Raw genomic sequence first — 12834 nt, 5'->3', positions numbered from 1 at the left:
AACACCTACCACAACAGATACACTGCATGCTTTAGTTATTTATCCTGCATGTATTTCCCAATAGAATGTAAGCTCCATGAGGGCAGGGACTTTTTTCTATTTTATTCTCTACTGCATCCCCAACATCAAGACAGCTCCTAGCATGTAACAATAGATATTTATTAAATAAATGAGTTAATGAATGAATCTATGTAAATAGGGAAAATGTAAATAGAGAAAAGGTGGAGATTTAGAAGAATTCGCTTTGAATTTAGCAAATAGCTTTCTCCTGCCTCTGCTCTTTCCCCTCCTTGAAGAGTCTGGCAAGCAATGTGCCTTGCCCAGCACTTGGGAGGAATTAGGGGAAAGTATCATAGTTCTTTATAAGCACACACACCTTGCCTCTCAACCTTAACAGAAAAGGAGACAGACTAACTTCTAACATCCATTTATCAATCCCTCTGTGGGTAAGACAAGTCACAGGTGAACAAACACTAGTATCAGATTCCAAGTGTCATCTGTATTATGGGTCCCAGACACCTGCAAGAACACAGGAAGAGGACAGTGCAGATGGGGTTGGGGGACAAATAAACAAACAATATATTCCAGAGCATGCCTGATCCTGGATACAGGAGTCTACAAATTTTATCAACTATATCTGTAATCCTAGGTCAGCTAGTGAACCTTACCATTCTAGCACCGCCCAATGATGGCAGGGTCCTTCCTGCCTGCTCTTTGTCAAATGAGTTTTGAGTATGTTCTGCTCCCAGGACACGTAGAGGAGGTAGTGAGAGAAGACTAAAGCAAAGATGAGTAGACACATTCCCTAGTCTCATGGATTATAGAACCAAAAACATTCTCTATAGATCCCATAAAATCAGAGAAACTTTAGGAAGCTAGAGAATGGCAGTTTTTCATCAACCTTGGATATGGTGTTATTCTTTCAATGTTATTGCTTGGGGAAGAAAGGGTGGAAGGAAAGGAGAGGAGAGGGGAGGGGAGAGGAGGGGAGGGGAAGGGAGGGGAGGGGAGGGGAGGGGAGAGGGACCACAGGCCCCAAATGGAGTCACTTGTGCTAAGTCCCACATCAGCAAACAAGGCTTAACATCTAATCTAATTGTAGTTTCAACCTCTCCCAGCAATGTAACCTTTAACCAGTATTATCTGGAATTACCTGATCAGTATTAGTGAGGTAATCTGACTGATAGAACCCTCTGTTTCCCCCAAAAGAAGGCGACTTTGCCTGAAACAGTCCATTATTTGTTAGAAACTTTTTTTTTTCTACTCCCTTCTGCCTATAAAAGCCTTCTCTTTTGCACAGCAATTTGGGGCTTCTTTCTGTTTATTAGATGGGATGCTGCCTGATTCATGAATCATTAAATAAAGCCAATTTGATCTTCAAATTTACTCAGCTGAATTTTGTTCTTTAACAGATTTGGTGGCAGTTATAGGCACTTCTGAGGGCTTTGGGGACAGGAAGAGACACAGGTATGATGCCTGCAAACCTATTTGAGCTCTTTGTCTTTCTCACCATTTCTGAGTGCTGTTGCTAAATGCCCCTTGGTTCTGAGCTCTGATAGCTTTGCATCAAGCTCCAGACCTAATTAGCTTTGAGTCATTTCCATGTTGGGAACTACTGGTAGTTCAGACTGCAGTACTCATTTAACTGGTGGAAACTCGCAGCCCTTGATTTTGTCCCAAGATCTACATGGGAATTGTTAGTGGCAGGTCACAACTCCCCACTTATGTGGAGCCCCAGCCCACAGACCCCATTTGTTGAAGTCCGCTGGTTCTGTCCCTTCCCCAGTCCTTTCATGGTAGGAATTGCTGGTGGTGTGCACAAGGCCTTCTCCTAGCCAAGATGCAGTAACATCTCTTGGTTACCGCCACTATGTTAAGGTGCACATGTTCGTTTGTCTTATTTTGTGTAGGCCAACGCTATTGCTAATGGGAATCTTAGAAGCAGCTGCAAAATTGGTGGGCATACATAGAGCATTTAAAAGCTGTTGGGGTACTTACCACATAACCCCAAACTCCTGTTAGGATAAGCTGGTCATAGGACAGGTTAGATAGGCACAAGCCAACCTGCCAACCTCAAGAAAATTTCTGTGCAATGAGGTACACTGTGAAACATGGCACAATCCCCAATCCAGCAGTATATCCCATTTAGGGATTAATTTGTCTCCAATACAACCAAAGGCTTAGCTAAAAAATAAACAAATAATACAAATAGTATCCTTAAATTCCAAAGAGTTGAGTGTGTCACTTTTCAGCACACTAGCTTATTTTATGTCTACAAACTATGGTTCCAGAATATAAATATCTACAAAAATGGCAAAATCTTACTAAAGACCACCTAGAATTACAATGGCCATTATGGGGAATATTCCAATCAGACAAGATCATTCATTTCAGAAGTACACTTGAAAGTAAGGGTTCCTGAATTAAACAGACTGTAGACGTATTTTAATTGCTATGCAAAAGATTCCAAAGCCTTCTAGATTCTAAAATGGCTTCATTAAAAAAAAAAAAAAATTTTGTTGTATGGCCTCCTGGGTGACTCAGTTGGTTAAGCATTGGACTTCAGCTCGGGTCATGATCTTACCACTTGTGAGTTCAAGCCCCCATGTGGGGCTCTGTGCTGACAGCTCAGAGCCTGGAGCCTGCTTCAGATTCTGTGTCTCCAGCTCTGTCTGCCCCTCCCCTGCTCATGCTCTGTCTCTTTCTCTCTCTCTCAAAAATAAATAAACATTAAAAAAATTTGTTGCAAAGGCTAATGAAAAATTAGAGACAGGAGGTACCTAAAATGAGACATGCTCCCCTCTATCCTTCTTTACCTGAGTACTCACAGTCTAATCCCCCAACCAAATTACCTTTCCACTCTGAAGAGGCTACAAAACTGTAAACAAAGTCTGTCAAGTTAGTAGGCTTATAGATATCCTCATCTACTCTTGAAGGAGAGCCCCCATATGGCTCTCTCCCGGGATTGATGGGACTCTGAGGAATTTTCTGGTAAACTGCTGTTATTCTCTTAAATAGCAAGAGAATCTAAATTAAAGTTAATGAAAAATCTTGCCAAATTCTGCTAGATATGAAGGCTACAGAGGACATCCTAGGGAAACTGGCAGAAGCCAGCTAAGTGTAAAAATTCTTGCCAGAGTCAGCTCTCTCAGATCTCTGTTCGTAGGGCCCAGTTGAAAAAGGAGGATAAAATTTCACTTTGTCTCTTTCTTTCCAAATCTAGACTTATTGGTTATTGATCCTTTCTCTCCCAAGGATGACTGCCTCCTTGTCTTGTTCTGTGATCTAAGAATTTGGCTTGGCTATCTGCCTACCTGAAACATGCAGGCTGTCAGTTCCTTCTTTTGGCTATCTTTGGAGTAACTCTACATCTTGCGAAGATATTATCATTTGTACTGTCTTTGAGGACACCTCTTGGGTCTATGAGGTTGTTTAATACTGCCAGAAGTTTTACTGTCCGCTGAAATCTGTAAGGTATTTGAAATAAATTAGTAACTATGATCAGAAATCTGGCCCAGTTGGAAGCTAATACTCAGAGCCTAATAGCAATATTTTTAGACCTTGTCCCCTAAGTTATATGCACCCAGACGAAAGGAAAAAACATTTCAACACAAGTGAATGGGTATGTCAGTCCTCTGATAAGCAACCAACCTCACCTATTCATTTCAAAAGGCTTGTAGACATTGTACAATTCTGGCCTTGGGAAACAAAAATCTTTGGAGGAACTTAATTTTCTCCCTGTACCTTTGCGGTACAAGTGTCCTACCTGGTCTTCTTCAAGAACTCTTAGCTAGGCCATCTCTTTGAAATGCAAACATCAGGAAGGTAATTCTTACCAAAAGAAGAACAGAAAGGGGAAATGTTATTTTAAAATTTAGGCAAATAAAAATCTTAAGTGTCTTCTCCATAAATACTGATAAAAAGCATTAGCCGTCTGAGCAGGTAATCTTAAATTATTCCATCTGCTAGAAAGGTATTTTGGATCCAACCTCTTCTATAACTACTTGACTCATGTCTAAAATTTTAAATGGAAGATATAAGGTCTTTTTGCATCCCTCCATTTATGTGTATCTACATATATGTGTTACACATCTATGATAATTTTCTATCTTGGGATGGTATTACCAAAAACAATTTGTAAAAGAGCTCTATTTGATTGGCCTAAAGAAAATTAAGCGCTTATATGAATCCCGTATTCATAAAATTCTCAGAATTATAATGAAAACTAACCAAATGTTTTTCAGGTTCCCATGATCTCAAATAATCTTTAGTAATTAAACACTAGTTTGTTTGTTTAATTAAATAGACATGTCTTTAAAGTTACCAACATTAAAAATAATGCAGATATATAACTTTTATTCTACCTGGGTTTACGAGTCAAGCAAATTCATATGATTTCTGTTACAAAACTTGTCAGCAAGAAAAATAACTGGGTATGATGAAATTTTCATAAGTGGTCTAAACATATTCATTAAGAAGAAGTGAATTAAATAGATGTAAGTGGGATAAAAGTCTTAAGATGTTTTTAATAGTTTCCACAAATCTTTTTTGGTAACCTGAAACCTTAAGATTTAGCCAAGTTAAATTAAATTATGGATAGTCATTAAATATCTGGATCATTTCCAAATAAGATAAAATACTGAAATATTAATTACTGAATATAAGTTTATCCACTTTTGACTTCCTTTTACAGATGAACTAAAGATATTTGGTTCTATTAGTTTTGTGCCGTGCTGAAAAATTTACTATGAGAATGCCTGTGTTTCTAGAAATTATAAAAAAAGTATGTCTGCTAATCCACAAAATGCTAGGGTAAGAAACACCTCAAAATTGTTTACTTCTTTATTCTTACTAAAAGGTAAGATTTTTTTTTTAATGTTTATTTATTTTTGAGAGAGAGAGAGAGAGAGAGAGAGAGAGAGCAAGAGAGCACAAACTGGGGAGGGGCAGAGAGAGAAGGAGACACAGAATCTGAAGCAGGCTCCAGGTTCTCAGCTATCAGCACACAGACCCATGTGGGGCTTGAACCCATGAACCATGAGATCATGACGTGAGCTGAAGTCAAACGTCCAACTTACTGAGCCGCCCAGGCGCCTCTACAAGGTAAGATTTTTGAGGGTTAAAAATTCTAATATATGTAATTAAAGCCACTAAGGTTGGTAGAATAGGAATCTTTGGAAAGGAATTTTATGCATGGTCAGGACTGGCTAAGATTGGAATGAATTTAATTAAGTGAATGTGTTTTAATATCAAAAGTAAGCTGGTACGAAATTAGAATTTGGTTTTCTCTCTCTTAAAAGAACAAAGTTTTATTGGACTATGGGCCCACTCTTGATAACACACTGTGAAAAGTTTCTCTTTTTAAGTAATCTGCCTGAACAGCAAAGATTTTGTGTCTTACCAAAATAATTTGCCATGCTTCATGTTATCTTTACAATATGTCAGGTCATTGATTACCTAAGAAAACTGAGTCTTCCCTATTTAAAAGCTAAGTTTTTTCCCCCCAACTACTTAATTTTCTGTAATTGCCTATAAAGTCTTTAAGTGTCACTATGATTAAATGTGTAACTAAGTATTGTTTCACAATGATTTATAATCCAATTTGACTGTTTTAAAACCTTTGATATTTTTGACAAACTTCACAAAATTAAATCCTAAATGAAATTTGTTTGGTTTTTTTTTGTTTTCTTTTGTTTCTTACTTAGAACTATCTTTGGGATTTTTTAGAAGGTCCCTAGAACATCTGAAAAGATTGTTTTCTTATAAAAATGAGATGTTAAACTAATTAGGCTTATTTGATATGCTAAATTACATAGGAAGCACTGTCAAAAAGAAGTAATACTAAGTCCTTATGCTGTATTTGTATAGGGAAATCTTATAAGTGTTCTAGAAATTGTATGAAATTCCTAGAAATCTGATATGTCCTGGTATATAACGTTATCAGTCATAATGTTAAATGTTAAAATGCTGTGTGTGATAGAAATAACCAAATTTCCTTCTTAATTTCATCATGACAAACTCTTATCAGACCTTTAACAATGGACACTTTTGTCATTTACAATAAGCATTTATTGTTTTACTTAGATGCTTTTGCAAAAATGTTCCACAAAGGTGTTTCATCTTCAAAGAGATCCATTGGAAGGACTTTGATTTGGCAAGCACAGGTTCTGATAACTTTAAGATAATAAAACTTAACTAGGTAAGAATTTCTATAACTAATGGAAAAACTGTATTCAAGCAGAATAAGTATTAAGTACATGGGACTGAATAAACCAAGGATACTTTTTATTCTTTAGTTATAATAGTTTAATTATAATAGTTATGATTCTTTATGACTTTTTGTTTGAAACATTGCTGGTTCTTTAATGTTTTGTTTTTCTAGATATAAGAAAACCTTTTCTTAAGCTATCTATGGCTTACACAATTTGGTAAAGTATATCTTTGTAAACAAAGATGAAACATTTACTTTTTCTCCCTACCCAATTTGTCCAGAAATTGGAAACTCTTCATTATTTTTTCCATGGCAATATAATTAGTTATGTGCACAAGTTCAACAAGAATCCATTCTCTTTGTAAAAGGACACAATGGAAACACTGGTAGTATTCCCAAGGTTTTGATTAGAATGTCATATTTGAGAGAGATGTACAGACTCAGATGTGACCACAGACCTTAAGTAACTACTTGGAAAAATCATCCTGATACTTTGCTTATAAGGTTCCTGGCAGCTTTACCAGGTTAATTAAGGAATGTCACTGCCTGGTAGACCCAGGAACATCAAGATCCTTTGAGGGACCTTGAGAAGAGAAGAATTTACCCAAACTATAGGTATTACAGGCAAAATCTATGGCAAGCCCTTGGCTTAGCTTCCTGGCCTCAGAGAATTTTAAGAATTCAGTCTGAGATTTCCTATGAAAAGTTCCAGCATAGCAGTCTTTTAAAAAGCTTATATAGTCAATAACTATTCTTGCTGCACTTATGTAAATAATCAGGCCATGTTTAATGCAAACAAAGTAGTATTACTACGATTATCTTTGGTTAGAAAACTAGGGGTAATTGTAGAGAGAAAAATTAGTCTGCACCTTTGTAGGTATGAGATTCTAGTCTTGTTAATTGTCTTTGAGGTTTTATTATATACCTATAAACTGGACTGGATCCTGAATTGTTCTAGTTTCCTCAAATATCTGGTTACAACTCTCCAAACTAATGTTTCCAATTAGTTCCCTTCTGATTTGGAATCACTATAAACAGAGACTGTCCTTGAATGTCCTTGAAAGGCATTATACTAGATCGTCCTTACTACCCAGCCAACCTTCAGGAATTTATTTTTTTTTAATATAATTTATTGTCAAATTGGCTAACATACAGCGGGTAAAGTGTGCTCTTGGTTTTTGGGGTAGATTCCTGGGGTTCATCGCTTACATCAAACTTCAGGGATTTAAACCTTGAATATACACCTCACAGCTGAAGAAGGTCCACCTAACATCTGGTCCTGTACACCAGTTAGAGACCTCAAAATCAAATTGATGAGGAAGAGACCACCCAAGATGCTGGATCAAGACTTCATACTTTAACTAAACATGAAACTCTTCTTTTCTTTTCTTTCTTTCCTTAGTTCTGGCGTTGGTCTTGAAAGATAATGCCATCATCTGTATCTCCTAGGCCATTGCTAAGAGAAGTGATCTTTCAGCCAGCTAGAATTGTCATTGAAAACTCTAATTTGTCCATTAACAGTGCCTCCTTAGTGGGAATAGTTTGTGCCCCAAGAGAATTTATCTTTGTCTGTAGTGGTTATCATTCACAGCCTAAGAATGCCTAGATAGCTGGTATATAACTGGGCAATACCTTTTAGGTTATCTAACTGTGCCCCTACTTTTTCACTAATAGACTGTGCTACTTCATTGGTCAATTCCCCTGAATATACAAGACTGAGTTAGAAAAGACCTACCAGGAGGTGTTTTATGACTCAGGATTTGCTTCTTTTGTCAGCTTTCTACTTCCCTGGTTAGGAGCAAGTACAATGAGGCTCTGGTCAAGAAACTCTCCTTAACTCTTGAAAGTTAAGATTCTGCTGGTAAAGCAACAGCTGCCCAACAAAGGTCCTTAGACTCTCTAGCCAAAGTTTTTCTTGATAATAGGGCAGCCCTAGATTGTCTTAGCTGAGCAAGAAGGTGTCTGTGCTGTGGACAATACCACTTGCTGAACTAGACTAACACTTCTAGGAAAGTTGGAACTTAGCTATATAAGATCACTGAACTTGGCTTAAGAAAGTGACTCCTTCAACAGGGTATTTCTTTGATTTATTGGATTTTGATTGGTTTGAATCTTGGGGACCATCGCTCTAAAGTACACTCTAGACATTGGTAACTATCCTGCTTATATTAGTAGTAATAGTAGTCTCCCTGGCACACTATATTCTCTCAAAAGCTTTAAATGCAAATTCACAGCCATGAACCACCAAGCAAATAATCTCCCTAAGACCAGAAATGCCAGAAAAGGAACAAAGAAAATGACTGAAGTCAAAACTGAAGTTTTGGCCTATAAATACCATTGAGATTCAGGGAAAAAAAATCAGGACCTGTGAATATCATGTAGAGGACCAGTAAAAGCTATAAGAACTTCAGGGCAGTAGCTGCAAGTGGCACTAATGCTTTAAATTTTCATCACACCTTTCAGTTAATTCTGAATCACAATTCTGATCAAAAAGGGGGAATTGTTAAAGAAAAAGAGAGAGGAGGAGGAGGAGGAAGAGAAGGAAGGAAGGAAGGAAAGGAAGGGAGGGAGGGAGGGAGGGAGGGAGGGAGGGAGGAAGGAAGGAAGGAAGGAAGGAAGGAAGGACTTCAAGTGGAGTCACTTGTGCTGAGCCCCACATCAGGAAATAAGGTTCTTTATATAGTTTCAGCCTCTCCCAGGAATGTAATTTTTAACCAGTGTATCTAGAATTACCTGATCAGCACTAGTGAGGTAATCTGCCTGACAGAGTCCCACCCTGCCCCCAAAGGAAGGTGACCTTGTCTGAAACGTTCCACTCTTTTTAGAAACTTCTGTTTTCAGCTCTCGTCTGCTTATAAAAGCCTTCCGTTTTGTACAGCTCCTGGGAGTTCCTTTCTATTTGCTAGATGGGATACTGCCTGATTCATGAATCATTGAATAAAGCCAACTTGATCTTCAAATTTACTCAGCTGAATTTTATTTTTTAGCATTGGGCATAACACACTTGAACAAAATCTACAGGCAAAAAGTGAATAACTGTTAACTATTTAACAAATATTGACTATGTGCATCTGGAAGCAGGCAACTTAAAACAGAGCCATAGGCTGTTATAGACCAAAGAACTGAGACACGAGGAAGACTCAGAAAGCATCCAGACTACAAGTTCCCTCTTCTTACAAAAAAACAGTAAAGTCTGTAAAAATCTCTTCTCCCACAGCAGCACAGAGCATCCTATTCAGTCATAACAGATACAGCTGGCATACCAGGAGAAAGGGCATGTCTCCAAGAAATTTGCACACCTGCATGAGTTTATCAACACCCAGTGAGAAGAGAAATAGCTCAAGCTATGGAAATATAGATGAAAAATAATGGACTGTAAGAACAGAGGTTTCAGTAACTGCAGACAGAGACTGGGAACCTCTGCAATATGTATATTAGTCCTGGTAACACAAACAGCAGACAAAACAAAACCAGATATACAACACAGAAATAAGACTCAGACCAGATCCGTAGACAACCAGTTCTCAGGGCCACATCCAATCCAGGTGACCAATGTTGGAAGTTAATATGAGAGCCACAGTAGCATTTATAGAATGAACTCCACTGATCAGAGAGAAAATATACTGTACTGAAGAATACCTATCCAGGTTAGGAGAAATAAAATGAATTAAACTAGTAAGAATAGGGGAGGATTTGCAAGTTGAGGAGACCTTCACAGAGACAGTCAAAACAGGAAGAAGCAGCCAGCAGGATTGTAGACTGCTTTGCATTCTTTCTACCACAAGAGGGAGGGAAGCCAAGAATACAGTTGGAGTTTGACCAAGCAGAGTTGAAATTTTGGTAGACTAAATTGAGCAAGCATGACACCAAGTTGCCCTGACAATAAGAACCCTCCCAGCCCCTTACAAAAATGTATTATCATGAGAAAAGCTATATGCAAATGAAGTTAAAAGTAACCAGCAGCAGAGTACACAAGGTCATAGGAGGCATTGGGGAAGAGTCTGTGTAGCAGAAAAGGGATGCAAACAGGATGAAACACTTAAATTGTATCTAAAACGGCTATCCTAGGTCCATATGCTTGAGAGAACTTCTGTGTACCGTGTAAATCTGAAGGTTCTAATAACTGGTTTGAGCATAACTGGTGCCAGTATATCTTACATATTTGTTGCCATCATGGAATAGAAGAGGTGCTGGACAGGGAAATAGGAGCCCCCCTGTTCCTTGTGGCCTAAGTGAGAAAATCCACCAATGGGGTGAATTGAACCTTCCCAGAATGAGTGGCAGGAAGGGCAACCAACAGTTACATTTGCATCTTATTGGTGGTGGCGGTGATAATGGCAGAGAGAGATTTTCTACACACAGAAACCTATGTATATGTATTACCTATATTTATAATACTGAGTTTATTAGTTGTGCATGGTTAATTCCATTGTGTGCAACCACTGCTAATAGCTATGTAAAATTCTGTCATTACCAAGTCTTGAGTTAAAATAAAAAGAGGACAAATACTCAGGAAATGCTGAGTTGGCTATTTCTTGCAATTTTTTTCAGCCAACATCTTTCTTGGGCATCTCTCATCTCACACTTACAATGTATAGGAACACTGAAATGAATGATAAATGAATTAGGCTGTATTATTTATCTTCCTCTCTCCCTGACCCCCTGATCTCCTCTCCAAGCTGAATGGTTGGATTGGGATAAATTAAAAGCATGTGTGATGTAACTCCACTGTGTATGATGTAACTCTACCTCTCCCCAGCACCATGAAGAATGGACTACTCTGAACCTGCTCTTCCAGTAGCAGACAGTGCTAACACCAGGATGAGCATCCAGCTTCTGTAACAGAGTTCTGCCTGGGTCATTCTTCATGCCCCAGTTCCCTGCTCAACTGACGCCCAGCCTTTGCTGGCTCTTTCTTCCTAAGGAGCCAGACCTTGTCCTTGTTCCACTGGCTGAAAAATGGGTGTCTTTTTTATCCAGTTTCTCCTGAATCAAGGTATAGTTACCCACCTATGACTATCACCTCTTCCTGTGGGTTCCTGGCTCCCTGCCCCTAAATATAATGTTTTGGAAAGTAACTTCATTTCAAAGTGGACATACGTTCATTCTGCCCCATGAGCAGCAAGCTACTTTTGGAAACCAGCCCCACAACTCAACTAATTCCCTCAACCCTTGTTTTTCAGCCACAGGGGGTAGCAGGAGGTCAGTAAACTGAAATTCGGTGGCGACAAACTGGAAGTCAGAGGGAGTGTGAGTCTGTGGTCCTGGGAGCCCGTGTAATGAAAGGTTTCAGAGAATTAGCATCTTGACCTCTTTTCCTCCCTGCTTCCTCACTGGACCAAAACTAGAGAAGAGGGCAAGATCATTGTCTCTGTGTGACCTCCATACCTGTGTTATACAGGTAACTGGAGACAAATGGGAATTTAAAGAGAGCACCATGAAAGCAAGCATCATAGCACCCTTTTTCCCTCCACATTTCCCTAGTACCTAGTACAGTGCTTGGCATGTAGTAGACGCTCACTTAATTATTTGTTGAATGAATGAATGAACAAAGGATCTAATGCAAATGACTGGTCATTCTTCAGCTGTGTTCATACTTGTCTCAGCACTATTTGAGCCCTGGCTCAGGAGGACCAAAGGATCACACCTGTTATGTTCAAATGCAACACTTCCCCTTCTAGGCTTTCAATGCATTTATCACATCACTTAGGTGAGTCTACACATATAATTGAAATGCATCACTCCCAGAGCCCCAAAATGACACCAGCCACTGTGGGGCCAGTGCAGAGATGCCTGGCTAATCTGAGTGACATGGCCTAAAGACATCCTTCATATCTCAAATAGGGAACAACTATACTCATCAGTCTCTTCTCCCTTCCCTCCCTCCTGCTACCCCCCACAACTGGTGAGAATTTCAGAATGTCCTCAAGGTGTTTCTAGGTCACAAATAACCCTTAGGCTTGCTGGGCATAAGCTTGTCTTTGGGACTTCTTCACTGCCCTTTAGAGCTTTAGCATAACAGCCTGTGGCTCTATTCTGTAAACCTCAGGCCTGAATTGCTCACCTGCATGGAAATGGATCTAGGTTGGTGAACATTTACTAAACACCCACTACAGGCCTTACACAAATCCTGGCTCTTCGGGCATTACAATCTGGTTGAGTCTCTCCTGGGACATAGCACTTCCTTTCCCTCCAGTGTGGATTATATCTAGAGATCCACAAAAGCGAAACCAAAGACAAAGCACAAAAACAAAAGCAAAGGGTGTTTTGTGTAAACTATACCGTGCCCCACCCAGTAAGTTTTATACAGATGGAATCAGGTTAAAAGGAAACAGAGGGCACCTTAGGGTAAAGGCAGCCTGTGAAAGTAGAGATAAGAGGCATGATCATTCCAAAGTACCTGCTTCAGGGTGGGCTGGCTGGATTCATATGAGAGTACAGACCTTGTAAGCACCTGTACAAAGGCAACCTACCCAAACTGTTTTGTCCACTTAGGCTCCCTTTGCATCGAAGCACACACCTCCCCGACCCCTGTCATTTTAGAACTTGAACTTTGCCCATGCCTTCCATAACTTGTTAAAATAGGACTCTGAGAGGCAGAAGATACTTCAGTGGTCACCCTG

At 39.1% G+C, this 12834-nt stretch overlaps 1 protein-coding gene across 6 annotated transcripts in view; it reads right to left on the bottom strand.

The window, feature by feature from the left end:
- The window catches only part of CACNA1E (calcium voltage-gated channel subunit alpha1 E), a 587464-nt gene that overhangs the window by 208569 nt on the left and 366061 nt on the right, over positions 1–12834 (bottom strand). The window lies entirely within an intron of this gene.

The sequence above is a fragment of the Acinonyx jubatus genome, chromosome E4, assembly GCF_027475565.1.
Source record: "Acinonyx jubatus isolate Ajub_Pintada_27869175 chromosome E4, VMU_Ajub_asm_v1.0, whole genome shotgun sequence".
Lineage (NCBI taxonomy): Eukaryota > Metazoa > Chordata > Mammalia > Carnivora > Felidae > Acinonyx > Acinonyx jubatus.
Note: the sequence above shows the minus strand (reverse complement) of the source record. Positions and strands in the feature narration are given on the sequence as shown.